The sequence below is a fragment of the Miscanthus floridulus genome, chromosome 10, assembly GCF_019320115.1.
Source record: "Miscanthus floridulus cultivar M001 chromosome 10, ASM1932011v1, whole genome shotgun sequence".
Classification (NCBI taxonomy): domain Eukaryota; kingdom Viridiplantae; phylum Streptophyta; class Magnoliopsida; order Poales; family Poaceae; genus Miscanthus; species Miscanthus floridulus.
This window is the reverse complement of record NC_089589.1, coordinates 136,366,808-136,374,967: the sequence shown is the minus strand read 5'-3', so window position 1 is coordinate 136,374,967 and position 8,160 is coordinate 136,366,808. Positions and strand designations below refer to the sequence as shown.

General features: G+C 40.0%; 1 pseudogene; it reads left to right on the top strand.

Annotated features, from left to right (window-relative positions):
- The first annotated feature begins 1,819 nt into the window (after positions 1–1,819).
- Positions 1,820–7,767, top strand: LOC136485801 (uncharacterized; annotated as a pseudogene).
- The last annotated feature ends 393 nt before the right edge of the window (positions 7,768–8,160 follow it).

Genomic DNA, 8,160 nt, shown 5'->3' with positions numbered 1-8,160 from the left:
TCCATGCTTCATAAGCTATTAAAATACATATTTATCCTAATGTTTACAAGTTTACTTGATATACATAGTGAAACATCACATTACAGCTTTTTTATTTCAACTTGTTCTTGCCTTCATCATCCTTCTTAATCACCACTTTGCGCCCCGAATTCTTTTCGACATTCGGTGCTACACGTGGTTCGTCGATAATCACATTCTTGCCTTGGGCTTTATCGGCTTGCTCTAGACAAATCAAAACAGCGGGTGCCCCTGCTTCAACCATATGCATGGAAAAAGGGGTCTTATCAACTTGCATTTCAGTAAGACTCAATTGTCCCTCATTAAGGGCTAATTGGACCTGCCGACGAAAAACATTGCAATCATTAGTGGCATGGGAAAAAGAGTTATGATATTTGCAATAAGCCATTCTCTTTAACTCATCAGCTGAAGGCAATGTATAATTGATTCGAATATAACCTCAATAATTCATCAAAAATTCGGTATCATTTAGAGAAATCAAAAGTAAATTTCATTTCCTCATTCCGGTTCTTATGAATCGGCTTGAGAGAAGGACAAGTAACACATTTATTCTCTACTAGCCATTTAAATTTAGCATCTAAAAATTCTTTATTATCGCGATCCGAATCATTGGAACAATCACCAACAAAATGTGCATTCTGACGATGAGATTTATAAGCATCACAATACTCTTTAAGGCACGATTCAATTGAAACGGCCTTTTGCATAAGTTGATTGACATTAAGAAACTCATAATGCTCAAGCTTTTCTCTAATGCTAGAACATAAACCAACAAAGCATAAATCAGTTAAATCTCTTTTAGAAATATTTAAATGAAAATATCGGTTCTTAATCTCTCTAAATCATTTGAAAAAATCATGGACAGACTCATTACGCCCTTGACGAACCGATGCAAGGTGAGACAATCTAGTTTCATGAGCACCGCTATAAAAAGTGATTATAAACTTTCTCTTCTAATTCGGCCCATGAACCAATAGAACAAGATAGTGATAAAGTAAACCATGCAAAAGCTGTGTTGATAAGAGATAATGGAAAATTACACACTTTCATGAAATTGTAAGCACTAGCTTCACCTAATTGTGCAAGAAACATGCTAATATGCTCCATGGTTGATTTACTAGCACTACAAGAATTGTGTTGGTTTATGACATTTATGGCATGACATTCCATCAAAAGGTCACTAAACCAACTAGTTTATGACGTTTGCTTTGGACGCATTTCAATTTAGTGATATAACTAAATAAACGTCACAAAACCATCTTAATGGTAGTCAAATTTCATATTGTGACAATATTTGTCCTGTCAAAAACACCCATGACAGTCGTCACAAATTTATGAAAAGGATAGTGTGTTATGCATGAGTTGAGCAATGTTGTTAAAAAACATCTCTCAATTGTTCTACTTTAGTGCATTCGTCGTCCGAGATCATAAACACAAATTTCAAATTTAATCCTAAAAACTTAACTCAAATCGAGTTCCTAAAACAATTCCTTTTCTTTATATAATAATTTATGCATGGAAATTATTTATTAAATATGACAAGGTTTCAAAATATTTCGAATGTGGTGTTTTGAATCAAGAAAAAAATGAATAGACACGTGCATGTGCTTTTTGCTGTTTTATGAAAATAATAAATAAATAATAAGAAAAGAAAACAAAAAATGAAAAACCAACCCACGCACCCACCATGTTAAAAAAAGGAAAATATATAACGCACACCAAAAGAAAAAAGGAAAAAGAAAAATAGAAACACACGCATCCACCAAGGAAGTCGCGCCCGTTATCCAAAATTAGGCAGCTTTCTCCAAATTCGGAATCGGTGTGGCGCGGCCCAAAATTCCCCAATGTAAAGAGCTCTCTGCTAACAGGATACGTAACCCTAGCCCAAAATTCCTCTCGACATCTGCAGTTCTCCACTCGTAGAGGCGGCGGCGTTGCTCCCACTCGCACCTGCGGCGCTGGCGCCGGCGCCTCCTACTCGCAGCGGCGGCGGCCCTACTCGCAGCGGCGGCGGCGACCTCAGGCAAGGAGAGTTTGAGCTGCGGCCCTTCGTAGGTACGCAGTAGTACATAGCAGTAGCCTTCAATGCCATTACTCGAATCCAAATGTGTTTCTCTTGATTGTGTACAGATAGTCATGGATTTAGTTCTTGCTTGTGGCGTGAACTTTGTGCTGGTAGTAGTACCCATTCAATTTTTTTTTCTCTGATTTTTTTGTGGGATTCAAGTGAATCTACTTTTCCTAGGTTTGCCTCTACTGTGTAGCATAGTGGATCTGCTCATCCCAGGAAGCAGCAGCCAGTGACAATCAGCACTTCAGCGGCGGCCATGTCTCAGCCAGAGAACCGAACAGGCATGTTTTTGTGTCCTCTTCTCCACAGATGCTCCTACTGCTAGTTGTAATGCAGATTCTTAAGTTTTGGTGGATCTATTCTTGTGTGGATAATATATGTATGTAAGGGTCAAAGGTTCAATTTTTCTCTGTGCAATCTGCTTAGTGATAGGCTGTGATATGTAATGTGCCTGCATATATGAAATTATGAACCAATTTTGTCACAAGATTGACTAGGCGTCGGATGTAGTAGCTAGCTTGATTATGTACTTGCTGCTAGCTAGACTGTCATTTTTGCTAACTCTGTTTATCAAATAGTTGTGCTGAAGTTTGCTAGCTCTGTTTATCAAATAGTTATGCTGCAGTTTTGCTACCTCTGTTTGTCAAATAGTTATGCTGCAGTTATGCTAGCTATAGGTCTTGCAGTAATGGATACATGTTTAATGTTTATGTCTGAAATGATATATTTTCATATATGATGCGTGTAGGACTGCAGGTAGCAGCTAACTGCTAGCTGCTAATATAACACCCTCAATGTACAACAAGGTAAATATTTTAAAAAGTCCCTAGCTTATGTACTTGTACCATTACCTTTTCATTAGATTGACACTGTACTTCGATTTCCTTAGTATTGTCATATTCACATGCACCTTTGCTATTTATCTTGCTCTGTTTTATTAGTACAGACCTATAACTAGCATCTGCTAGTTTTATTAGTACAGACCTATTAGCTAGCATATGCCAGATGTAATTAAAAAACCATTTCTAGGATATGCTCCTCGATTCACAAATTGTATGTGTTTTAACTTTCAAGCCATATATGCTTCCCGCTTTATTTCACAGCCTAGGACTGTATGCAGGAAACTTGTATAACTTCCTGCATGAAATATCTGTATAATTTCATTTAATCTAATTACTTTCTTGTACTGAACAAATTAACCGTTTAATTTATGCTCATTAGTGTACTGAAGCGTGATATTTCACCTTGTGTGCTTGCAAAATAAACAAATTAGGCATGATCTTTCAGCTTGTGTTTTTACTATGCAAAGTTACATGGCTTGCTGAACTTGGGATACTGCCCTTGCTCCCCCCCCCCCCCCCCCCCCCCCCCCCCCCCCTAAATTGAGTATGCAAAGTTAATGTATCAACATATTTATATATATTTGAGAAACACTATGTATTTGTGGGATTAATTTTTCATAAAGTGCTAACGTGAGCCACTTGTAGGTTTCCAACTATTGTGTTTCAGAACATCTTGTTTATAATAACAATTTTGAGCTGGTCCTATGCCTTGCAGTTGTCGATTGATCTGGGGAGCGAGGGATGGGAGTAGGATGTCGTGCTCGGGTTTGAGTTCAACGCCAAGGTTTGTTAAGAGGTACCTACCCTTTCCTTAATCCATCCTATATTGAGTTGATAAACTAAGAATTGCATTAAAGTAACAACAACTATTTTGGCTGGCAATTTGCTTGCAGCAAATAAGGAGTTTCATTAATTGAGTATGCTGCATATAGTTTTATCAGGTAGGAGTAAACTGGAAACCTGAATAACATTGATTTGTATGTTTATTCCTAAATAACATCAGCCATGCCATATTCTGTGCTTGTAGAGATGCTAGAGCTACCATAGTCAAATTTCAGTTCTACTATTTATGATGGTCGTGCACCAGCTAATATGCTATATAGTAGTATTATTTTTGTGGATAGATTTTTTTTCATTGACTGTTATATGCTGACCAGGGAGCTTGGTTCTGTCCAATAGACATGCATGAACCTAGAGCATACCAAATTGGGGTTGTTGCGCAGCACCCGATTGATCACAATCGGTTGCTTTGCCCGCTACCTTATCCAAACGATTAGAAAGCAAGCTATAGACATGTTGGACAATACTTGTCATGGTATTCCTAGTGTCTGCTAGCATCTTAGTGTAATTTGCATGAGTTGGATAAGAATCGATATTTACCTTTTCATCATACTTAGCTTTTCCGTTGCCCTTTTCCTCGGCGCCTGAAGATACAGAAGCGGTAGCATCGCCGTAGGAGGGTTCACGAAATTGAGTGACCTTGTCGTGCCGATTCTTGGTGCAACTCTCCAAGAAAGCCTTGACACTAAGATTAATGGCAAGGTTTCATAGTAATTGCATATTTAAAATGTATAGAGATCCTATGCAAAGAAAAAAATATGAATATGGATAAAATTATATATATTGTTTCCTTGAAAATCTAGTAATTAATAAGTTTAAGATAACTAGATATAGAATACAAAGAGAAAAACATACAATTTAATATAAATAATTCTTTATTAGTCAGATGTACTCCCTTCATTCCAATGTATAAGACGTTTTGAGTTTTCTAAATACATAGCTTTAGCTATACACTTAGATCTACTGGCTAGATACATAGTAAAAACATAATACCTAGAAAAACTAAAATGTCTTATAATTTGAAATGAATGGATTATTAAACGGTAAGTAATTTTTTCATCTTCTAAAATTCTAGCCCGTTCGAGACCACGGGTTGATGGACTAGTGAAATTCTAAATAAAAGCCACATCCAGCCAGGAGACAGGGATGAGGACGAGATTACTCCTTTTTCATGCCGGGTTCATGATATGGTGCTTGATCTCATTTGCTCCTTGTCAAGAGAAGAAAGTTTTACTACCACTATAAGTGGTGACTGCAAACAAATCACATCTTCAGGAAGCAAGGCTCGCAGGCTCTCTATCCATAATACTCCCTCCGTCCGTGTATACAAGGCGCAACTCCATTTTCACAAAGACCAATAAACGCATGTAACGGTCAGCTGCATGCAGCGTGGGAGCCCAGGAGACGAGCGACGTAGCACTAAATGTTTGCATGCGCGCGTGAACAGCGCGCCAAACCAACGGCTGGGACTTTTCACTTGCCCCGCGCTGCACATGCAGATGAATTTTGTTCCCCTGGCGCGCTAATTTCTCTCGCTTCTGAAATTTTTCGTTGGCGCATGCCTGTTTTGAACCTTGGCGCCTGACTGGAATTTTTTCATGTGGCGCCACGGCCTGTGTGCCTCCGGTATTCCTCCTATAAATATGGGGAACGCTTATTCACAGTGGACACCACATCTTACTCCTCTAACCTTCCCTCTACTCATAATGCCCGGTCTAGATCTGAATCAGCCTATAGATTGGGATGAAATTGAAGAATTTGAAGGAGGCGTACTTGATTTGGACTACGATTTCGTTTGGGAACCTGGCAATGAAGGTACTCATTCCTCTTGTTCCCATTTTTTTTCTTCGGCGCCTTTCGGAATCTAATGGTTTAGCAGCATTGCAGGTGATGGCGACGACGAAGAGACCGACAACGACGCAGCTGATGGCATGCATGAAGCTGGAGCCGAAGGGGACGCCGTGGCTCAACCTGAACCTGGAGAAGGAGACGCCGGTGTACACGCTGTGGACCACGCTGAAGACACGGACGACGGTGGGCATGCCATGGACCAAAACGACGCCGCTGCCGATGAAGCTGATTTTGTGGCACTCGACTTAGGTTAGTACCCGACGAAGCTGATTTTTTTCATTTATTTTTGTTGCTGCATGTCTCATGTACGTACGGCTGTTTGACACGGGCATGATTTTATTTTTGTGTGTAGGTACTCCTACCAATATCAGGAGGAGGAGGCACTACCCTCCTGATATAAAAAAGGTCATCTATGCCATGTGCTTAGAAAGATCTGCTCCAGGCATGATGAAGGAGGGAGTAACGAAGTCTGTTGCTGCTGATACGGGGATTCCGGTGAGAGTTGTCCAGCGCGTATGGCGAGATGGACAAACTGGTGGTGGTATTTTAGCTTTCGAAAACAACAAGAAAAAATTTTGTGGTAGAAAAAAAAAACTATTTAACCCAGATGCCATAAAAGATGTGCCGCTTAGAGAGCGTCATACTGTCCGAGACCTAGCCAACGCCTTGAAAATGCCTAAAAGCACATTGCATGACCGGCTCAAAGAAGGAAAGTTTAGGCGTCATACAAATGCCATAAAGTTCACCTTAACAGAACAAAACATGAAAGAACGTGTGCGTTTTTGCTTAAATATGCTTGATAGTCAAAGCATACCAGACGATCCAACCTTCAAATCTTTGTACAATGTCATTTACATAGATGAGAAATGGTTCTATAGGACAAAGAAAAACCAAAATTATTACTTGGCGCCTGGGGAAGAGATCCCTCGAAGACATGTCAAGAGCAAAAATTTCATTGAAAAAGTGATGTTTTTAGGCGTAAAAGCCCGCCCAAGATTTGAGAACGGCATATGCACATTTGATGGAAAAATAGGGATTTTTCCCTTCACCTACTTGGAGCCAGCCAAGAGGAAAAGTCCGAATAGGCCTAAGGGTAAAGCTGTTTAATTTTACTTAAATTTGGATTACTTAAATTAGGATTACTCTACTAATCTTGGTTGTATGCATGTACAGGAACCATGCAGCTCAAGGCCATGACATCGGTCACGAGAGATACTATTCGTACCTTTCTCGTTGACAAGGTCTTGCCAGCCATCAAAGAAAAATGGCCAGCTGAAGAACGAGGACGTCCTATATTCGTCCAACAAGATAACGCAAGGACGCATATTGCAGTTGACGATCCAGTTTTTTGTCAAGCTGCACAAGCAGATGGGTGGAATATACGGCTAATGTGCCAGCCACCCAACTCCCCGGATCTAAATGTTTTGGATCTGGGTTTTTTTTGCAGCTCTGCAGGCTTTGTTTGAAAAGTCATCTCCATCAACCATCCAAGACATCGAGTCGAATGTGACCAAAGCGTACTTAGAATTTCCAGTAGACAGGTCAAACCGTGTGTTCCTAACATTGCAGGGTTGCATGATAGATATTATGCGTGCAAAAGGAGGGCAACATTATGCTATCCCTCATATGAAGAAGGGAACATTAGAGAGAATTCATCAACTTCCAGTAAGGCTACAAGTAGATAAGGAAATTTACCAAGATGCAGTGAATTTCATCGCTGCATAGCTTAGTGCTAGTGCCTTAGTGTTTCACAAAAACGTACTCCTACTGCATGTAACCGGTTAGATAAAAAAAGCAAGAGTACAACATTGCTCGTTTCGCATCACTTGTGTAGTTCAGGAAAATTAGGGAAGATGATTTTAAACATCATTGAACTGAGGGTGCCATTTGTTAAGCTCAGAAAGGACAAGGAAGGGAGATGGGATGAAAGCATGTGCAAAGTTTTGTTGGGGTCCCTTGGCAAACTGCACAAAATCCAAACTCTTGCAGTAGTAATCTCAGATGACGTGGAATTATGATACTAGCGTAGCTTATTCTAGTCTTATGTATACACCATTCTTTTCGATTTGTCATTAGTCTGGTTATCCTGGTTATTCACTACCGTAGTAACTGGTACTTGGACAACCGTACTGTGCAATTTTATTCACCAGACTATAACAAGCTTTGTTCTGCTCTAGCAGCAAACTCTGTTTCTTTGCACATTTATTTATACTCCCTGGACTCTGTTTTCTGAAACCATCGATGATTATCCCTAGCAGCAATTCTGAGTTATCGCTAGCTAACTGATGCAAATTCTTCGTTGTGTACACCTCCCATCTCTTCAAACTGTTCAATTTCGCCTTGTGAAGAGGACATGGTGAATGAAGAGGTGGCGATGAACGTAAATTAGGCACTGAGGAAGGATATCGATGTTTCAGAGGAGTTCAAGTGCACCTCCACTTCATCTATGGCCTCGGCCACTACCTACATCAAGTTCCTGTCAGATCTTCGACAATGGCCCGTTGCTCACTGTCTCTACCCCGTGTCTCTATTGAATTT